Here is a 23,283-nt window from a genome sequence, read left to right as displayed (position 1 = left end):
ACCTTTGATGAGTATGAAGTGCCCCTCCTTGTCTTTTTGGATTATTTTGGGTTGGAAGTCAATCTTATCAGATATTAGGATAGCTACTCCAGCTTGTTTCTTCATACCATTTGCTTGGAAAATTGTTTTCCAGCCTTTTATTCTGAGGTAGTGTCTATCTTTTTCTCTGAGATGAGTTTCCTGTAAGCAGCAATATGTTGGGTCTTGTTTGTGTAGCCAGTTTGTTAGTCTATGTCTTTTTATTGGGGAGTTGAGTCCATTGATATTAAGAGATATTAATGAAAAGTAATTGTTGCTTCCTGTTATTTTTGTTGTTATAGTTGGCATTCTGTTTTTGTGGCTGTCTTCTTTTAGTTTTGTTGAGGGATTATCTTGTTTTTTCTAGGGCGTGGTTCCCGTCCTTGTATTGTTTTTTTTCTGTTATTATCCTTTGAAGGGCTGGATTCGTGGAGAGATAATGGGTGAATTTAGTTTTGTCGTGGAATACTTTGGTTTCTCCATCTATGATAATTGAGAGTTTGGCTGGGTATAGTAGCCTGAGCTGGAATTTGTGTTCTCTTAGTGTCTGTATAACATCTGTCCAGGCTCTTCTGGCTTTCATAGTCTCTGGTGAAAAATCTGGTGTAATTCTGATAGGCTTGCCTTTATATGTTACTTGACCTTTTTCCCTTACTGCTTTTAGTATTCTATCTTTATTTAGTGCATTTGATGTTCTGATTATTATGTGTCGGGAGGAATTTCTTTTCTGGTCCAGTCTATTTGGAGTTCTGTAGGCTTCTTGTATGTTCATGGGCATCTCTTTCTTTAGATTTGTGAAGTTTTCTTCAATAATTTTGTTGAAGATGTTTGCTGGTCCTTTGAGTTGAAAATCTTCATTCTCATCCACTCCTATTATGCATAGGTTTGGTCTTCTCATTGTGTCCTGTATTTCCTGGATGTTTTGAGTTAGGATCTTTTTGCATTTTCCATTTTCTTTGATTGTTGTGCCGATGTTCTCTATGGAATCTTCTGCACCTGAGATTCTCTCTTCCATCTCTTGTATTCTGTTGCTGATGCTGGCATCTATGGTTCCAGATTTCTTTCCTAGGGTTTCTATCTCCAGCGTTGCTTCACTTTGGGTTTTCTTCATTGTGTCTACTTCCCATTTTAGGTCTAGTATGGTTTTCATTTCCATCATCTGTTTGGATGTGTTTTCCTGTTTTTCTATAAGGACTTCTACCTGTTTGGTTGTGTTTTCCTGTTTTTCTTTAAGGACTTGTAACTCTTTAGCAGTGTTCTCCTGTATTTCTTTAAGTGAGTTATTAAATTCCTTCTTTATGTCCTCCTCTACCATCATCATGAGATATGCTTTTAAATCCAGGTCTACCTTTTCAGGTGTGTTAGGATGCCCTGTACTGGGCGAAGTGGGCGTTCTGGGTTCTGATGATGGTGAGTGGTCCTGGTTTCTGTTAGTAGGATTCTTATGTTTACCTTTCGCCACCTGGAAATCTCTGGAGTTAGTTGTTATAGTTGTCTTTGTTTAGATATTGTTCCTCTGTTGATTTTGTTACCCTCTATCAGCAGACGTGGGAGACTAGCTCTCTCCTCTGAGTTTCAGTGGTCAGAGCAGTCTCTGCAAGCAAGCTCTCCACTTTCGGGGAAGGTGCACAGTTATCTGGTGTTTGGTCCTCCTCCTGGCCGAAGAAGAAGGCCCAAAACAGGATCTTTCCCAGGAGCTGTGTTGCTTTGGCCAGGAAGGTGGCCGGTTTTCTGGAGCCGAAGATGGCGCCGCCTCAGAAGCTCTGTGGCTCTCGCCTGTCTCAGAAATGGCTGGCCTCTGTGTTCCACACCCTCACCCGTGCAGCCTGCCCTCCGCGGAGTCCCAGAGCCAAGGAGGCTCCCGCCGCCGGGGCCTGAGGCAGAAACCTCTCCGGCCGGGCGGACCCCTGTGCTCTCACCAGGAAGGTGGCCGGTTGTCTGGAGCCGAAGATGGCGCTGCCTCAGAAGCTCTCTGGCTCTCCCCTATTTTCATTTCTTTGAGGAACTGTGTTGGAATTTTGATGGGGATTACATTGAATCTGTTGATTGCTTTTGGTAGGATGGCCATTTTTACTATGTTAATCCTACCAATCCATGAGCAGATGTGTGGTTCATTACACAGTTGAATACTATTCAGCTGTTAAGAATGAAGACATCATGAGTTTTGCAGGCAAATGGATGGAACTAGAAAATATTATCCTGAGTGAGGTATTTCAGACTCAAAAGGACATGCATTGTATAATACTCAGTAATAAGTGGATGTATTAGCCAAAAAAGTATAAAATACCCAGGATATAACCCACAGAACTCAAGTAGATTAAGAAACCAAAGGGCCCAAGTGAGGATGTTTCAATCCGACTTGAGAGGGAGAATAAAATAATCACAGGGAACAGGTGGAGGGAGGGAACTGGGTGGGAGAGGGGAGGAGGAGAGGCAGAGGAAAAAGGGGAACATGATCAGGTATTGGTGGTGGTGATGAGCAAAACCCCAAGGGCCAGCAGAATGAATGGAAATATACAACCGTGGAAGTTGGGGAGTAGGGGGACCCTATAGAATGTACCAGAGACCTGGGAGGTGAGAGACTCTCAAAACTCAAAGGGAGGGACCTTAGATGAAATGCTCAATAGTGGGGAGAAGGAACCTGTAGAATCCACCTCCAGTAGAAAGACAGGGTACAAGTTGAAGGGTAGGGTTGCCATCCCACAGTCAAAAACTTTGACCCAGAATTGTTCCTATTTAAAAGAACTACTACAGGGATAAAAATGGAGAAGAGACTGAGGAAAAGAAGGTCCAGTGACCAGTCCAAATAGGGACCCATCATCTCAAGGAGAGGCTCCAGGGCCTCTCTTACTGATGCTATGATGTACTTAAAACCAGAGGCCTTCCATGGCTGCCCTCGGAAAGGACCAACAAGCAGCTGACTGAGACAGAAGCAGATAGTTACACCCAACCGATGGTCTGAAGTCAGAGATCACTGTGGTTAAATTAAGGAAAGGCTGGAAGAAGTTGAGGAGGAGGGTGACCCCATAGGAAGACCAGTGGCCTCAACAAACCTGGACCCCTGAGATCTCTCAGACACTGAGCCACCAGACAGGCAAATTACAGTAGCTGATATAAGGTCCCTGACACATTCAGCAGAGGACTTCCTGGTCTGGTCTCAATGAGAGAAGACACACCTAACCCTTGAGAGACTTGAGGCTCCAGGGTATAGACCTGGCAGAGTGTGGGGGCAAGTAGGGCTATGTGTGGGGTGGGGATATCCTCTTGGATATGGGGGAGGAGGAATGGAATGAGGAACAAATGGGAGGACAAAATGGGAGAAGGATAAGGACTGGAAAAGCTTAAAGATAATAATAATAATAATAATAATAATAATAATAATAACAATAATAATAATAATACTCCAATTCATCAGAGTATTTCCTGGTAGCTCAACTCTGCCTCAGAAGTAAATTCAATAATAGCTTTTTAGGAATCCACCAATACTTACCACATGCAAAATTAAATCCATACCACTTAGCATCTACTACAAGATACCAGGTATGTCAAATGTGTGTCCACCCTCTTCAATGCATAGTTCCAAACCTATGGTCACATAGACTGCCCTTATGAAACTCTGGGTCACACCACACAAGACAACAACAAAAAAGGCAAGAATGTGGGAAAGATATTTGTAGGAAAGAGGGTGGGAGGGAGATAAGAGCAGGTGGGGAAGAGTAATCAAAATACATTATATACAGGAAAGAAATTGCCAATGAAGGAATATAATTAACTATAAAAGAAGCCGGTAAATGTGACCCAAACAGGAAGGCAGAACACCAGCAAATGAAAACAAATAAAGAATTGATCCTGATGTTAGAATGATCAGACAAGGACATTAAACACTTATGACTATATGCCATATGGCCAAGGAATATGATGAAATGTGTTAAGTGCAGACATTGATGCTGTGTGTGTGTGTGTGTGTGTGTGTATGTCTGTTTAAAGACCCAAATCAAACTAAAGATGATGAAAACTATACTGCTTATGATAGTTCATAATGGATAAGATTAAAAGCAAATGAAGGATTGTGTAATAAAAACAACTAATGAAAGAAATACATAGCTTATAGAAATGATCCCAAATCAAATTTGCATAGGGAAAACAAGAATTTAAGTGATGAAAATCACACCAATACATGGTGCCACCTCTCTGAGTGAATAGATATTTTAATAACTGGAAAATTCCAAAGAGAATGGAGAACACATGAAGTGTTTGACAGAAACAATCCCTCCCCACCCCCCGGCATACAGAACATGAAGAAAGCTACACCAAGGCACATCAGAAACAAATAATTTAATACCAACAACGAAGAGGAAAAAGTCTTAAAATCCACTCCACTGGAGAGGCGTATTATATACACTTAACATAAAAGCAGAAGGAGAATTATCTTTGAAAATAATCCTGGGAAAATAGGGAAGTGACTCCTTTGGAGGCCAGACTGTGAAAAGCCTGAAAGGAAGCATCAAACACACATTTAAAAAGGTTTAACTCCTTTCAAAGATAAGTGAAGACTGGGGGCAAACCCAGTGGTTGAGCAGTTGCCTAGCATTGTTAAAATTCTGTGTTTGATCCCTACTTTGGGGGGAAATTGACTATGTTAACAAAAATGATAATAATATAGCAATGGGCTTATTACAAAAACCCTTTGAGTGTATGAAAATAAGAATTATTATAACATAGAGCAGGTTATAGGGAAAGAGCCAATCAAGTAAACACCCAAGTATAACATTCAATTTTTATAGAACATTTAATACTAGTAATAGAATATTTGTTGTTAACTATCAATGAAAATAATAAATATTTATAAATAATAAATAAATAAAAATAAATAATTTTTATGATTTATTTTATGATAATTTATGTCACATATTCTTTTTTAGACACCCACATACTAAATTTATTGCTATTTTTGATACAGTTGAATTTTTTTAAAAACAATATGTTAAATATTGGTTCTTTGGGAATTTCATACAATGTATTTTTTTTATACTTTTTATTAGATATTTTTCCTCATTTACATTTCCAATGCTATCCCAAAAGTCTCCCATACCCCCCCACCCACTCCCCTACCCACCCACTCCCACTTTTTGGCCCTGGCGTTCCCCTGTACTGGGGCATATAAAGTTTGCAAGACCAATGAGCCTCTCTTTCCAGTGATGGCCGACTAGGCCATCTTTTGATACATATGCAGCTAGAGTCAAGAGCTCTGGGGTACTGGTTAGTTCATAATGTTGTTCCACCTATAGGGTTGCAGATCCCTTTAGCTCCTTGGGTACTTTCTCTAGCTCCTCCATTGGGGGGCCTGTGATCCATCCAATAGCTGACTGTGAGCATCCACTTCTGTGTTTGCTAGGCCCCGGCATAGTCTCACAAGAGACAGCTATATCTGGGTACTTTCAGCAAAATCTTGCTAGTATATGCAATGGTGTCAGCGTTTGGAAGCTGATTATGGGATGGAACCCTGGATATGGCAAGTTCTAGATGATCCATCCTTTTGACACAGCTCCAAACTTTGTCTCTGTAACTCCTTCCATGGGTGTTTTGTTCCCATTTCTAAGAAGGGGCAAAGTGTCCACACTTTGGTCTTCGTTCTTCTTGAGTTTCATGCGTTTAGCAAATTGTATCTTATATCTTGAGTATCCTAAGTTTCTGGGCTAATATCCACTTATCAGTGAGTACATATTGTGGGAGTTCCTTTGTGATTGGGTTACCTCACTCAGGATGATACCCTCCAGGTCCATCCATTTGCCTAGGAATTCCATAAATTCATTCTTTTTAATAGCTGAGTAGTACTCCATTGTGTAAATGTACCACATTTTCTGTATCCATTCCTCTGTAGAGGGGCATCTGGGTTCTTTCCAGCTTCTGGCTATTATAAATAAGGCTGCTATGAACATAGTGGAGCATGTGTCCTTCTTACCGGTTGGGACATTTTCTGGATATATGCCCAGGAGAGGTATTGCTGGATCCTCCGGTAGTACTGTATCCAGTTTTCTGAGGAACTGCCAGACTGATTTCCAGAGTGGTTGTACAAGCTCGCAATCCCACCAACAATGGAGGAGTGTTTCTCTTTCTCCACATCCTCGCCAGCATCTGCTGTCACCTGAATTTTTGATTTTAGCCATTCTGACTGGTGTGAGATGGAATCTCAGGGTTGTTTTGATTTGCATTTCTCTGATGATTAAGGATGTTGAACATTTTTTCAGTTGCTTCTCAGCCATTCGGTATTCCTCAGGTAAGAATTCTTTGTTTAGTTCTGAGCCCCATTTTTTAATGGGGTTATTTGATTTTCTGAAGTCCACCTTCTTGAGTTCTTTATATATATTGGATATTAGTCCCCTATCTGATTTAGGATAGGTAAAGATCCTTTCCCAATCTTTTGGTGGCCTTTTTGTCTTATTGTATGTCACATATTTATAGAGATTTATTTTATAATACTTAATTTGTGTCACATATTTAAGAGCTGGTTGATCTTGTTAAAATCAAATTCAACCAGCATTATAACTTGTCAGCTGAACATAGACAACATGAAAGGCAAGTGGGGTAATTTTCAAGGTTAAAGTTTTAGTGGAGAGAAGGAGAATGGGGAGAGAAGATGATGTCTGCATGTGGGCAGCATTAGTTGGACTCAGGGAGTTTCTAACAACAACAAAAGAAATGAGATGGGGTGGATCCTAGGGAACACTGAAGAGAGGTGGTGAGTGAATAGGATCGAAATACATTGCATAGATGTATGAAATTTCAAAAAGTAATAAAATAAAAATATTATTTTAAAAAACTTCTCCAGGTAGCTGGGCGTGGTGGTGCACGCCTTTAATCCCAGCACTTGGGAGGCAGAGACAGGAGGAGTTCTGAGTTCGAGGCCAGCCTGGTCTACAAAGTGAGTTCCAGGACAGCCAGGGCTATACAGAGAAACCCTGTCTTGAAAAAACAAACAAACAAACAAACAAACAAAACAAAACAAAACAAAACAACTTCTCCGGGTACTTTTGAAGTTAGGAAGTAAATCACCTATTTTGTAATTTATGTAATGTTTGTAAATTATGTGATAATTGTTATAATAACAGTGTAAAAGCTTTGTGTAGATTTTCTAATATTTTTCACACAATGCCCTGACTACTTTACATAGAGCCCATCTACTCATCAGGTAAGTGAGCAGACCATCCCTGAACACTTTCTACATGAGCTTCCTACTTCAAGCTACCATATGTGCTTTAGGTCCCCCGACAGCCTGTTTCACCTCAGGAGGCCCTGACTGTAGATATTCAGTAAGCAGGACTAACTTCCACATCTCCTTCATCACCCCTGGCCTATAGCATCAAGAGAGAAAATTCCTAAGTAAGAGGATTTAAGACTCAGGGCAGGGGAGGCAAAACAGGATGTGGAGCCACTTGCTTTAGTGAAGTGTTTTAGGCATCACCTGGACACTATTGCTACTCACTTTTCCAGAACAATTTTCAAGATTCTTGTTCTGGAGCAGGAGCCATCAGTGTGATGTATGATGGCTGATGGCTGCTATTATCCTTGCCATGCTCAGAGGAAGCAATGTTCTGCCACTAAGCCAAAATCTGTCCATAAACTGGTTAGTCTCTAACAACCTGATCCAAATGGAAATACTTTTGGTCCTGAGATCTGTAGGTGACTGGTTTCATGGAACTCCATCCCTCAGAATAGTAAAAACTGCAGCTACTCAAATCTCTCACACAAAATACCACGATATTTGCATGTGACGTATGCGCAACTGTCCTTCCGTCTTAAAATCATCTTGGATTATTTACAATACCTACTATAATTTAAATGGTATATAAAAGTTGCTTAAAGAACAGCAAAGATAAAAGTCTACATCTTTCATATATTCAACACATTTGTAATAGTTACAGTTTAAGGTTTGCAGATAGATGGAGCTTTTCTGAGTAGGAGGACGTACTGTAAACAGCTACAGGCACAATGTGATGTGTCTTTACACTGTAGGAGTCATTTGTTCTAAAGGGTGTGTATTTGTGGTATTGACAACAGTTACATTTCATTAACTGTATCCCTGTAAAATGACACACAATTGCTAAATCTCACTCAAGTGATATCTCTCAAATTTAATTAAATTTAACAAAAGACCAAACCGAGATTTCCCTTTCATGGTGTGACTGAACAACAGAGTTGAGCATGATGCTCTCACGAACAGGATTTTCAGTTTTTGTTTGCTTTAGAAGTCAAATGTGTACATCCTGAATCATTCTAAGAGACATAAGAAATGTGTGGGGCAATTTACAGATGGCTTAGTTTCTTTAGGAGACTAAGATCTTTGCCCCTTATAAAGTGTTTTCAGGGACTACCAGCAGCTAAGTTCTCGATTTCCTCATTTTAAACTTCCCCTTAGGGCTGTAGTAGTTAAAAGAGATAAAGTATGAGAAATCCCCTAGTCTGGGATAGCTATGATGGATTATTAAGCAAACAGACAGATACAAATGAGTATCGTTTATCACTGCTACATCCTCAAGGTAACACCCAGGCAGGAGGGCTTGACTTCCGGTACAAGAACATGGCTTTTGAAGAGTAATGGAAGCAGCGCTATCTCAGGGGGCCATCCCACCCAGTCCCTGAAGCCTGCCAGGCCACGCCTAGGAGAACTGGAGCTTATGCCAGCGGACCTTTTCTGGGAACCTTCTCCCAAGGAGCTTTGGTCCACTCTGCTAAGTGGAGGCCTTGTTTTGTTTTTATTTTTGTTTTTGTTTTGTTTTTGTCCACCTTGCTTCCTGAAGGTTTTCTTTTTCTTTTAGAAAATTTTTATCATACAAACTTCCCCTCTCATTGGTCCCTGTTCTAAACCAAAACTAGATAAATGACACCCCTCACCACCCAAACCTCTGCTTGATTTCATTTTGCTCTCAATAACTGATAGTTCACCAGCTCTGACTATCCCATGGCTCCTAGAGGCTAAACTCATAATATATTTAGCTAACACGCTATTAGAATACCCAACTGACTCATCTGGCAGATTTATAGCCACATCTACCAGCTTTGGATTCTGTCTCTCCTATGTAGGAACTGTTATTCTCTTATATTGGGCTTCTGACGAGTGAGGTTAATGCCCAATAGTATATGTGTAAATCTAAGAACATGTAATGATAGTTCCCAAGGAACATCATTTTAACTATTATAATTCAGTCTCACTGTTTACACAATTCATGACTGTGATGGATAGCATTGATAGCAACTAGAAATTAACTTCTACAGTGCAAATCTGCCTTCTAGAATTTAGATTTTACTATTTCAGCTGGGTGAGCCCTGCCTGCAAACTTCACCTTTGTACTGAGCTAACAGGCCTACCTACCCAAGGGAAAGATGCCTTAGGCATTTTGTCAAAGTAACCACCAGATGGCAGCATTACACCAACCACGGAGGAGCCAGGGCTCTGCCAAGACCTTCCAATAGAAGAAGCCTTCTCTCTGGACTGTGTCAATAGTAAAAGCACCTGAGTTGCATTGAAAATAGTCTTTGTGTAGAGCATCTCAGGAAACAAAAGAGGGGAAGGAGTTGAAATGTAAATTGTAAAGAGATGAAAAGAAACAGGGTTTACAGGGACAAGGAACATGAAGAAATCATACAGAATAAGAAAACATGGTCCAACCTTGAACTTTGGGGTTAACCATCTACATCAATAGATTCGATATTACCTATTTAATTGCCAAGTGTCTCTCTCATTCATTGTCACAGGGTAGGAAGTCTGTGACCTCTCAGGGGTAAGGCTGAGTCACATGTCTTAGGACTTGTGTGGACTTACAGATGACGCAAAACCAAAGGGCTCCAGGAGGGGCTTGGAACCTGAGATGAAGAGCGGCGGCTTTGCCCAATAGGAAGCAGCGAGGATTGTTTGGGCTGGAGTGGCTATCACGGAGGCATTTTTAGAATGCCATTTCAAATGCTTCGGAACATCTTTATGGTTTTGTCTTCAGATCCCCGCATAAGTCAAGATGGGGTTACCAATTAGGTACCGTGGGGGACCTTCTAGAGCCTTCCTTATTAGCTATTCTTGTCTAAGTTTTGTGTTGGCTCCTACGCGTTCAAGGTTCATTCTGTCAATGATAGCTTGACTTCCATTGGAAACCTTTCTGTGTCATCTCTGGCGTCCCACACATTCGTGCTGTGAGTCAACTCCTTGCTAATGCAGTGAGAAGTGCAGGGCACAGAGGCAGGGCTACAGATGTTCCTGTGGGACCCTTCATCCCTAGAATGTGCACTGGGTCCCCTCAGGTCTTATACTGCCCTAGATGCTATACAGTGTCAGCAAAGATGCCTGCTCTCCTGACCTCAGGTCTCATCCCAGATATGCATGAAGAAGAGATAGTATGTTCATGGGTTTTGAAAAACCTATCTGAAACATGTCAATGCCTTCACTCGTGCCAGAAGTTCTAGAGAGTTCAGGTTTTCCGATGGAGGATTTCTGCAGCACACTTGAGAGTGCCCGTGAGCCCTCAGCTGATGCTTTGCAAGCTGTGAATTTTTCCCTTTCCTTGTTCTATTATTCCAGGTTTAGCGGTTTCTCCTCCACTCTTCAGTCAGAATAGCTACATTTCTTAGTCACTGGAAAAAAAGTACTTCTCTAAAAGTAAATTTATTTGGCTTGATACCATTAAGTATTAATTAATTCACTATTATAAAACAGTACACAACGGTGAAGACAATTTAGAAAATGAAAAATATCTTTATCTAATCATGTGGGAAGACAAGTATTTCTATATATATCTGTGTATTTTAGCCCAGTGCACTTTCATTGAGCTCCTGTGAACCTGTATGCATTAACAAAGTAGTACTACCCACTTTGTACCCTCCTTCTGTTTAAATAGTATATTATGAATTTTTTATAGTCAATCCTTAAGATGTGTGCGTGCGTGTGTGTGTGTGTGTGTGTGTGTGTGTGTGTGTGTGCATGTGTAAGCATTTGTTTTGTCTCTAAATAAAGCCCTCTTTTTTTTATGTTCTTTAGAAACTTGGAAAAACAACTTTTAGTTTCCTAGTAGTTTAATGTTTTGTGAATTATTCTTGAATTAATGACATCTTAAATTTTTACTATTTTGCCCAGCTACAGATTCTGTAAACTACAACAGTGGCTTGCCTTCAAGATATACCCTCTGGTGCAATAGTAGCACAGATGTTATGGGAATAACCAACAACTTTTTTATTAGATTTAGACACACTCCATGAGATAGAAACTGCGTCTGATATTGTCAAGAACCTGAGAATAGATAGGTTATGGGCATAAAACGAAGTATTATTCTGTTAAATGAACATCATAGAAATAAAATAACTCCTAATAACATGTTGTTATACTGGATCAGTGCATGGCTCATCTATCATCTCAGAAACTTTTTCTGACACTAGATACTAATTAACACCCACAACTGGACAGTTTTCAGGGAGTGAGAAACTTTGAAATGCTGAGCCTTAAATGGTGCCTTTGTATCAAACTCCATCACTCAATGCTCAGGGATCTACATGAAAGAGGAAGCATAAAGATTGTAGAAGCCAAGGTTGATGAACCCTCTTGACTCCAAAGAGGTAGCAGGTTCTAGACACAATAGGGCTGATTCACATATAAACTCATAGAGACTGTGACATCATGCACAAGACCTGCACAAGGTCTTACAAGGAACTATTTGCATAGTGACAGCTTCCGGGGGCAGGGATAGTTTTCTTCAATGCAGTCAAAGAATATATCAGTTACATTCCTAGGGAAGAACACGTGGTCAGTATTTTGTTTTTACAGAGAAAGGGAGGAGGAAAGGAGGGAGGGGGGCGGGAGAACTTGAAGATATGAAGTTGAGGAAGGGAGGGGAGAGGAGCAAAGATGTCATAGGAGTTAGGGGAGGAAAAAGAATATGATCAAACTATATTGTATAAGAAGTTATTTAAAAATAAAAGTTAAAGTAAAAATTAAAGCTCATCTTCCATTGATGATATCGAATACCAAACAATTGAAAGTATTGACTATGCTCCTAGTCAGTGTTTATTGACAATTTTCCCTCAGCTATTCAACTTTCTATGGTATATTCTATGATTTCAGACATAGTCATTGATACTTTTGGCATTTTCTCTTTGGGGAATACTAATGGTCATGGGTATGACATTAGTGGAGCTGCAGGTCTTTGAACGACACCTTACCATCCCCTCACACAGGCTGCCCTCTTTTGGTGGACCTTGGCCATATCTTTATTCAGAAACTGTTGTCTTCCATTTGAGCTTTAGCTTATATGAACTATTGCATCATATGTCCACTTTAAAACACAGCTAACACAACTCTACACATCTTCTGTCATCTGAGGAAATGGTTTCCTGATATGTAACTGAGTAAAAACAGCCTTCTCCATGGAGGCCTTCAGATTCTCATTCTATTTCTACATAGTTACAGCATACTGCTTTCTCTGCTTGTTTTCTTTAAAGAATGGCATGACCCTTGGAAACTGTTAAAAAGAACTCTTCAGAGTAATCATGCCAAGGAGTGACCCAGTATGCCTGCCCCTTCTCTTCCTTCCTCCACATGATATACCTCTGCCTAGAGGGGGTCAAGAGGCCAACGGAGTGTGAGCTTAATGCAATGAATATTCCAGGAACAGTTAGCCACACAGGATATTGAAATAAAGCAAGTTACAATTTCAGTCTAGATAAATATTCTGAAAATAGAATAGTATATGAATTTATTCCTTAAACAGTACCTTCTTTGTCTGTGTACACTTTTTCTTTTCTTTTTTAAATTAGCCATTGCTTCAATAAAAACAAAGAGACCAGATCCAATTTTGAGAAGTATGTCTGATTCATTGTCCTGAAGAATTTGATATAATGATAAATTTTAATTTAGACCTGGGTTTATTCCATATTCCAAAACAGAGGGATAGGAGTTCCCAGGACTAGATAAATAGTGAATTAAAAATCCAAATAACATGATACTATGAAAATCTAAGTTTTCTCTTGTCTAAATAGCATCATTAGTTGGAATTTTAATCTCTATAATGCTCACCTAACATAGTTCTTATCTTGTGAAGCAGACTGGGAGATGCTATCGTTCAAGTCAATTAGTTGGTTGGCAAGTTATTTGTTAATAATTCAAATAGTAAGAAGAATTATTCCTCTTATATGGCATTGCAGTTCATCAAAAGCAAAAATTCAAAATAGAAAAGAGAGAAAAAAGAATTGTAAAGCTAAAGAACTAATTCTTTTAAACTGTTTCTTTTAGGCTGTTTCTTTGGCATGCTGTTTGTTGTTTGTTTGTTTGTTTGTTTGTTTGTTTGTTTTTTGGCATGCAGGGACTCTGTGTTTGATTCCTGGCACCTCATAAGTGAATAAAGACTTACCAAGTTTATGATGTCTTCTATAGCTGCACTCCCTCTCCCACTTGCAGCTGAGTGGGAGCAGAAGGCTTCCTCCAGAGGCCAACTGTCCTTACTCACTCTCTACTCACCCTTCCATGCCCATGTCTTCATCCATTCACGATACTTTATGTACTGCCTTGTGTTCTAGTCTTTACTTGGTGTTCAGACAATGGGAGATGCCCATAGGCTAGGAGATTTAAGAACAGGAAGAATTGCCTAGATTGTGTTCACTGCCTTCTTCTCCAGGATGCCTTTAGAAAACAGCTGTGCATTTATCAAAAGAGCTCCTATGGGTCTCTCTTCGAAGGCAATTTATAGGCTTCCTCTGGTCTTTTAGACATAAGGATGGTAATGGTGATCTTACAAGCCTCCAGGCGCCCCATTTTTGAGTAGTTCCCAGAATCTCACTTTAGCTAAATACCCCCTTTCAAAACACTTTTCATTTGATGCCCTTTGAATATTTTTCTTGACTGAATGTTATGTCTAGAAAAGCAACCAGAAAACTCTAGAATTAATCTCATGTTCAATAAAAATGTTTGAGATTTTAGGGACTTCAACTCGCATAGGCTTAGAGGAAAGGCAGGCAGAGGGCTGGAGCATTACCTTCTGTATCTAAATATGTAGTCCTTTCATCTCTACCTTACTCACTGTCTTAGACATTGTGACCACAGCAACTCATATAAAAGACACTATTTAATTGGGATTGGCTTACAGTTCAGAGATTTAGTCCATTATTGTCATGGTGGGAAGTATGGTGGCATGCTAACAGATATGGTGCTGGAGAGTATCTGAGAGTTCTACATTTGGATGCACAGCAGCTGGAAGAGTGAGAAACACTAGGTCTTTCTTGAGCTTCTGAGACCTCAAAAAGCCCACTCCTAGTGACACACTTTCTCCAACAATGCTACATCTATTCCAACAAGGCCATATCTCCCAATAGTGCCAATCCCTAACATCCTATAGGGCCTTTTTCATTCAAACTACCACATGCACCTATTTTTATTCTGATAATTCTTAAAAGAATGTCTTTCATGTTACATTTTCTTACACTACTGATATTCCCAGTCACTTTTAGTTTAGATAAAATGTACTTGAATGTTATTGGTTACTTATGGAACAGCTACCACTTGTTGACTGAATACTCTGTAGGACCTGAGCGGACAAAGAAGCAAAATGAAAGACAGGGAAGCCATCAAGGAACTTACTCAGCATGGAAGTTACAGTTCTAGGGTAAAATAGATGCAGTGGATGTGCTGTATGGGAATATCTGATATGGTGAAAGGATGTACTTCTGCTTTGTATATATGTTTCCAGACTATTTCCAAGCATCCTGGTTGGTTTTTTGTCCACTTGACATAAGTTATTGTCAACTGAGAAAAGTAAGCTTAGTTGAGAAACATTGGCCCATGGGGATTTTCTTCATTGATACCTGATGTGGAGGGACCTAGTCCACCATGGATAGTGCAATCCCTGGGCAGCTGGACCCTAGTATTATAAGAAATCAGACTAAGCAAGCCATGGGGAGTGAGCCAGTAAGCAACACTGCTCTACAGTCCTTACATCAGTTCCTGCCTCCAGGATCCTGTCTTAAGTTCCTGCCCTGATTTCTCTCCTGACATGCAGAAAATTGTCTGAGTTCCAAATGGTGAAAGTGTTCAGAAGAGAAAATAGGAAGAACTGCTATAGAAAAAAAGCAGGTTAAGCCACTGCATTTCCCCCGTGACAGCCATATTATCAACAGAAGCACAATATAGGAAGGACAGTCATCAGCCTGGAACAAGCAAAACCTGAACAAAATGTACTAGAGAAGTATCTAGTAGGAGCAGCCCAGCTAGAACAATGTACAGCCCAACTAGAACAATGTACAGTAGGATTGGAACTGGAAGCACACGGTAGCCAATGATGCAAATGGTCAAACTTCAGATAAGCACTGTAAACATCTTTAGCTTCACAGAATATGCTATATTTTCTGGATGATGCTCTGAGGCTCTTTTTCTGGACTTTGCACTTACACAAGGAGAACTAGAAGAAGAAGAAGCACTGTAGCAGATTTTGAGATTGAATTCTTTTTTTTTTTTCTTGGCAGAACATGTTTTTGCCAAGTTTACAACCCACTTGAACTTCTGTCTGTTCTTTGATTTTAGAATCAAGTTGGTTTTCTTGTAACATTGAAAAGAAAACATAGATTTCAATCCAGTTTTTAAAAAAAGTCTTAACTGAAGATTTTTATCATTACTACTCCTAATAAATAAAATCTCTTAGCATCTACTGCAGCTGGATTAAATATATTCTTTAATTTCAGTTTGAATTCTGAAAAGGTCTTAGAGGCTGTATTTGGTCCAAGTACTGACTCTTCATTCAATCCTGCAGATGACTGACAGGTAGAACTTGGTAAACACCTAAAGATTGGTAGAACTTAGCAACTCTGCTTTTATCCTAGCCCTCCTCTTCCTTTAGCTTTGATCAAATCCCATACTATTCCAACAGGCATGTAATATCATTTAATAAGTATTAATCTCCCACAAGTAACCCACCTTTTCCAAGGCTAGAAATGGCAAACAACTAATTACAGGGACACTATAATCTGCAGATGGCCAACCGGCAGCGCGTATAATTTTGATCTCGATCCCCAGAGTTGTCCCTACAAGTCCTGACCTCCATTTTTCAGTGAGAATAGATCCTTCCAGGTAGATCAGTCTATGAGGAAAGGACAACCACATTATATGAGTGTGGTTTTGCGTGGTTGCCCTTTTTTGCAACCACAGTCCTGATAAGTAAATGCCTTGCAAAGCAGATCACCCTCTGGAGTACCCCTCACAGCAGCTCAATTAGGTGCCTACCCTGAAGAGAGATTTCCCCAAGCATCATGGAGCAATGTCAATGTCTTGACACTGAGAAGACTCTGAGAAGAACTTAGGTATTGATTAAACTAACCTTGGTTTGGTCATTTACACCCCTTGCCATCTTCCTGATTTTTTTTTTCTGATTTATAGCTGACACTTGTGTCCATTCCCCCTCAAGAAAGGAAGAGACTGATTTCCTCTGCATTCCCTGCTTACCCACTGAAAATTAAGTTCCCATCTTCCTCCGGTATCTTTTCTTTGACTTCTGGAGTGAGTGACAAGGCTTGATGTATTGGATCCTAGACCTATACCCTAGGAATCCAGTATTAGAGAGTTTTCCTTTGATAAAATAACTTTATAAATAAAATGTTTAAAGACATTTTAAGAAAAGCTTGCTTTAGGTTTTTAACTTAAAAAAAGAAATTTGCTTTCTCTAAGGACCTACTTGAGGCCCACTTCTGAGTATTTGGCACACACAATCCAGCACAGAAGTAAATGCTGTCCAGGAAGACAGAATGCTGTTGTGTAATGGATTTGCCAGTCAACAGAGTCGGAGATAGTTTACACAGACTAAGCCATGGTCACAGATTTTTAGCACCTGCATTGCAACCTCACTGCAGAGAGGACAAGCAGGAATCTGTTTTAGAAACTTTAGCTCAAAGGCTTCTCTAGCAAATCTAGCTTCTCTAAAGAGATGGGCACTTGGGAGCTTTTGTATTAGACATGAATCATCAAAGAAATAATCTCATCCAAAGATGTGTGGGACTTGGGTGTTAAAAGTTTGTGGCACCCAGATGTCCAACATTGCTCCCCAACTCCCGCTGCAAATGCTGATGCTGGTTCTTTTAGGGTCCCACTTCAGGGATCCATGAATATAGCGTGGAAACACTTGGTGTCTTTGGTATCTAACATACAAGACTCAAGTTTGATCAGTTATGAAAAGCTAGATATTGAAAAACTCACTCGTAACAATCACTTTCTCTGGTAAGTCCATTACTGAGTCATTGGTTTTTATTTACATTCTAATTATAGCAGGGTTCTAGACCTACTGAGGTTATAGAATGATCACAGGAGCTTCTGCTGCAGGTGGAGTGATCACAGGATCTCCCCACTCCAGGAAGTTCTTTCTAAAAGATGACAATGCTCTAAGAAATAAGTTAAATGATAAACAGATTTCATGGGGACGGGGTTCACCTACCACATGTAAATCCCTCTCTCTGGGCTCCCTACACTGTTTACAGCCTCACCATAGTACCAAGGAGCAGTTTGTTAGTAAGGAAAGATAGTTACAGGAAATGTAAGTAATAAGGAGATTTGAAGAAGACACAGTGTAATTAGTAACAAACTGTTAACTCTTCTAAATTGAGGAAATGCCAATGATTTGTGTTTGTAAGTAAAATAAGATTCTCAAAACATTATCACAGATTGTACACTGACCAGCGACTTAACAGAAAACTAAGGCTTTTTTGTAAAACCCAACACACTACTTCTACTGTCCATACCTGGTCAAGCAATTGCTACTAACAACAAATTTTGTACTAGCTAAAAATGAAAGTCTATATAATTACACATACTTTCCCTCTAGGAATTAAGAATTTCCCTTTTAAAATAATTTGTTATTTTACTTTGCTTAAGACATTACTTACAAGATTTACTTTGCTCAAGACATCACATTAGCAATCATTAAAGATGATGTCGCACCTTTTTCCCAAAACAAAAATATGGCATGGGAAAATTTACTCGTTACTTTCAAGATAAATAAATAAACACTACAACGGTATTTAATTATCTATGGTTTTGAATTTTGTATTTCCAATTCTCACAGTCAATTTTAGGTCTAAAAATACAGTAGAACACAAAACGATATTTTGAAGGCTAGGAGTGAGACAGAAAGAAGGGGAGCATAATCCTGGAAGTTTTATTATAGTATATTGTAGTTTGTTATTTTCCAATTTATATAATAAAATTTATAATGGATATATGAACACAGTGGTTTGAATGACAAATGCCCCCATGAACTACCCATGTATTTGGAAACTTGGACCTTGCTTTGTGGTGCTGTTTGTGGAGATTATGGAAGGTTTAGGAGGTGGAGCCTTGCTGGAGGAAACACATCATTGTGGGTGGGCTTTGAAAGTTCATAGCTTTTCCCATCCTCCTGGTCATATTCTTCTGTGTATGGTTGGAGATAAAATCTCTCACCTTCCTGCCCTGGCTGCCTAGTGCCACATTCTCTGTCATTAGAGATGGCCTCTCTACATCTGTAAACCAGAATAAACTCTATCTTCCATAAGTTCCTTTGGGCATGGTGTTTAATCACAGCAGCAGAAGGGTAGCTACTAGAGTATATAAAGGAAATGAGGCCTCCATTAAATGTCTTACTCTCTCCCACAGATGAGAGGGGGGATGCTATACTGGTCATGTGCAGTTTTCATCTTTGACATATCTCAGCGAATCAAAAACTCAATCCAGAGGTCTGAGGGATGCGAGCACATAACAGAGCCCCCAAGTCAGGGGTCTCCTCCATGCTTGTTTCTAACATAAGTAAATGCAGACAACAGTGGCATTCTGTGGTCCCTCCTCACGAGTTCTCTCTGAACTACCTGTGCCATCATCAATTCCCATGCCAGAGCACCAAGTTTCTGTTGTCATGTTTTATAACACGTAAAAACATCTGAAATTATCTTAATTGATTTCATAAGTTCAGTGTGTATCAGGAATTATATACAAGGTCACAGGTATACGTTATTGAAGAAAATTAATGTACTCATAAAGTTCATAGACCTGTGAAATGTTTGTCTTTTTGTAGAGGCCTGATTTGTCTTTGTCTTATTTCTGGGAATTTCAGGAGTGTTCAATAAATATTTGCTAACTACTAGGATGAATATAAATGTGAAATGCAGATTGAAGTTATTTTTTAAAATAAGTGATGGACTAGTAAAGTCATGGATCTTGGAGGAGAAGCACAACTCTATTAAAGCATTGTGCTTCCTAATTATACTCTAAATACTTCTTGTTATACTCACAGACAAGAGTCCTTACCCATTATCAAGGAAATTTCTCTTTGCAGCAGACAAATCATATGCAAAAGTACAATCAATCAAAATGCAGACTTGTGGATCCCAGTCCCAGTGGATATAGCCATAAAGCAACTTCTACACCTAAGGCCCAGGGGGCATTGCAGAAAAGGAGAGGAAATATTGTAAGAGCTAGAGGATCAGAGAGTTCGCTGTGATATTCAGTCTTCAAGTAATATCAGGAACTATGTCGCTAAAGTCTTGCCAATATGAGCCTAACAAGGAAAACAACAACAAGCATGCTAATGTGGATGTTGGAAAACCTAGGAGGCCTCAACTTTACACAAAGAACTATAGGCAACTAAGGAAGACCAGATGGCAAAATTAATCTTCCCCTGAAAAGAGGATACCATTTAGTTGTCCAATACCAAATGGTCAGCCCTGAAAACATACGTAGAAGTGGTACAATACAGACTGAGAAGGCTATATGTAGGACTATGTGTATGTACATGTATGCAAAAATGAATGGAAAACAGAGGCCATGACTTTAAGAGAGAACAAAGAAGGGTACATGACAGGGTATGGAGGGAGGAAAAGGATGGGAGAAATGATGTGGTAATATCATAATATCACATATTAAAAAAAAAAAAGCCATGCTACTAAATTGATTATCATTCCACTTTCATCCCTAAGAACCTACACCAAGCAACAGTGATTTATTCCACCCCTTGAAATATAGTTTTATTGGGAAGCATACTTCCATACTTTTGCTGTATAAGATGATATCACATGTTGTACAGTTATTTTAAGCATTATATAGTTTAGACTAAAGAACAACTTAGCACTTCATGTTCCCTGAGGTCAAAGACAAAGGTAATGCAGTGAAGAGGTCCACAAATGATCATACTATTTGTATTAGCTGCTTTTCTTATGGCAAGCCCCTCAGCATCAGGAAAGGTATATAATCTTGACTTCAATGACACATGTGACAAAAAGTCAGAAGGGAAGCACAAACGTACTAGAAAACGGTAAGGAGCACAAGTGCCATTAGTGTGTTTCTACTCTAAGTAGTGGAGAGAATTCCAACGGAGGTCTGCACTGCAGAGACGCCTTTCAAACCCAAAAGGCAGAGTGCTGTTGAGTATACAGCACAAATATAAACATAACCACAGGATTTGGCTTCAGAGTGAAATACAACAGACTGCTCATCATATGGGGATTTAAAGGAAAGGTGCCCTTAAACGAGAATATCTTTCCTTCTGGTGTATCTTGCCACCAGATATTCTACAAGTAGAAAACTTCAAATCCATAATCCAGTAACAATCAGGTATTTATAATAAACACATGCCCTGACTGAAGCATAATTAGATAAATTACTTTATAATGAAACGAACATAGAGTAGAGTGAGCATACATTTTTCCCTCATGGCCGTGCACATGTCCAGGAAAGCGTTAAAAGATTTCAGTTGCACACCTCTACATAACTTTGAGATATTGAACACAAGGAAGTGAAGGCAAGAGATGAACCTTCAGATAGACTGTTGAAGATGTGAACCAATAAGACAGTGCTATACCAAAGGGTGCTAAGATTATTTGTCCAAGACAACTAAGAAAATCTACTTGATCATTAGTGGGTCACTAGACTATTAAGTAGAACTTCAGTGGCTATATATGGCAGAGGACATGGAACTGTGAGAATTACTGGCCCCAAAAGTTCCAGCAAGCAAACAAGAAACAAACACAACAGATCATTGCTACCACAATCATGATGGGACTGTTTGAATTCAAGAGTTTTCATGTTACTTAAAACTCCCAGTATATCACAATTAGAAGGCACAAAAAGTAAAGCATGGTTATTATGTAGCAAAGTAAGAGAAAACAAAGAAAATCAGCCAATTAGAATTCTCCATAAGGGAAAGCAGATATTGCATTCACAATAAACAATAAATCAATAATTATATATTTAATATATTATATTTCATACATATTGTATATATTTGACATTGTTTACATGAATTCTATATGAATTTATAGATTAGCATTTGAAGAAGTAAAGCAATATGAACACTACTATAAAATACATAATAATAGTTAAATAAATCTCAAAGGTTTACAGCATGATAACGAAAATGAAAAATTCAGTAGAGGACCTTATGCATCACATCTAAGCTACCAAGTAAAAAAATCAGAAACTTTGTAAATAAGTTGATTCCAATCATTCAGCTATTAAAGTAGTTAGAAACAAAATGAACAAAGTTCCAGAAATTGGTAGGATATCACCAAGTGTGCCAACAAACAAAGTAGAATTAAAGAAGATAAAAATAATTCAATAAGAGATAATTCAATACAATTTCCTATTTTGACAAAAATTTTCACAACTTAATGAATTTTAGGCAGAAGAAACACAGAAGGAAGCATGGTTAGGTATATTAAAAACATTTTTAAAAAGTCTTGAAACTAGCAAGACAAAATGATTTGTCACATACAAGAGATATTCAATAAGATTAGGAACTGAGCTCTTACCAGAACCATTAGGAGCCAGAAGATTTTGGAATGACATTTTCAAGGTAGTAAAACAAAGAATACCAATCAAAAGATCAACAATTCTTTCATCTATGAACCCATTCTTCAAAAATAAAACATCTTAAATATAAGATGATTTGGGCCTAGAGAGATTCCCAGCATGGCATCTCACAACTGTCTATAGCTCCAGTTCCAAGGGACCTGACACTTTCACACAATCATACATTCAGGCCAACCACCAATGCACATAAAATAAAATAATTAAGTTATTTTATTTAAAGACACACACACAAAGAAAATTAATATAATTCACCACGAGCAAAGCGATTTTGCAAAAACAAAAAAAGAGAGAGAGAGAGTCTAATATAGGAAGAAGTCGTTTACATTCTTTCAATTTTTTTTAAATCTTAATTTTGTCTTTACTATTTTAAGCTAAGGTACTAAAGTGAACAGGATAACTATTAAGAAAAATGGCTTAAGATTTGAAATAATAAAATGTATGTTTGCTAGCCTTTCCAGAATTAAAGGAGTTAGATCCTTGGTAGGTAGGTGAACAGGGAAAGTATGGTAAAGGTAGATTAATATACATTTGCTTAAGTAGTTAAGGCAGCTCACTTCCTGTTTCTTCTCTTTCTCCAAGAGAAAGACTTAGTGGATTTCCTCTAACTCCCCTACTATTGGGAACTAGTCAGTCCTTGTGACTTTCAGACACCTGGGGAGAGAGGACCGAATCTTCTCTAGTGGGACCTAATTAGCTTCTCCTTATTTGTCTAGATTGTCTAATCACCTTTAATATTCCAAATCAGCCAACCCTGAGAGAGAAAAGGTATTCACTTCAACTGCAAACAAAAGGTTATTTATTTATTTATTTATTTTGGTCAATCTCCCCTCCACTATAAGTGTGTGTGTGTGTGTGTGTGTGTGTGTGTGTGTGTGTGTGTTTCTGCTTTCATAAAATTTGACAGAGTGCTGAGACCTAGCTCTTTCTGCCTTTTTATTCTTTAAGTGGAGCAAAAGAATCAATTCCTGCAGCCCTAAATTACCTCATCATGATGGGCCTAAGAATAAAACTGGAAATCCATGGCAAAAGGAAATCCGAGAAAGTCACAGATATGTAGAATTCTTTAAAGCACACTCCAAAATAAGGAATAGACTAAATGAAAGGATAACTAAAGACCTTTAAAAATGCCATATGAAACATCACTATAGAAGCTTCCTAAAATATATGCACATATATAAATAAAAGGGATTTAAGTGGAGTTACCCCATAACAAGGGACCAAGTGTTCCCCTACTTGACAATATATGCTATCAAATAAGAAGTCCTGTGCATGTTTTGGTTTGTCTCTTCTTAGAATCGTTGGTCAGTGTGATCTCAACCATTACAGGGTACTGTCATTGTCCTTAAGTAACCTATAGAACCTGATGGCAAGATGCTATTGCTGATTACAACACATACCTGCATCACAAATAATAAAAA

At 38.8% G+C, this 23,283-nt stretch overlaps 1 protein-coding gene across 5 annotated transcripts in view; it reads right to left on the bottom strand.

Annotated features, from left to right (window-relative positions):
• Positions 1-23,283, bottom strand: part of Itprid1 (ITPR interacting domain containing 1) — a 173,454-nt gene that overhangs the window by 18,393 nt on the left and 131,778 nt on the right. The gene's annotated exons all lie outside the window — the stretch shown is intronic.

Source organism: Mus musculus, chromosome 6, assembly GCF_000001635.26.
Source record: "Mus musculus strain C57BL/6J chromosome 6, GRCm38.p6 C57BL/6J".
Taxonomy (NCBI): Eukaryota; Metazoa; Chordata; class Mammalia; order Rodentia; family Muridae; genus Mus; species Mus musculus.
The sequence above is the reverse complement of the archived record's forward strand: the minus strand, read 5'-3'. Positions and strand labels throughout refer to the sequence as shown.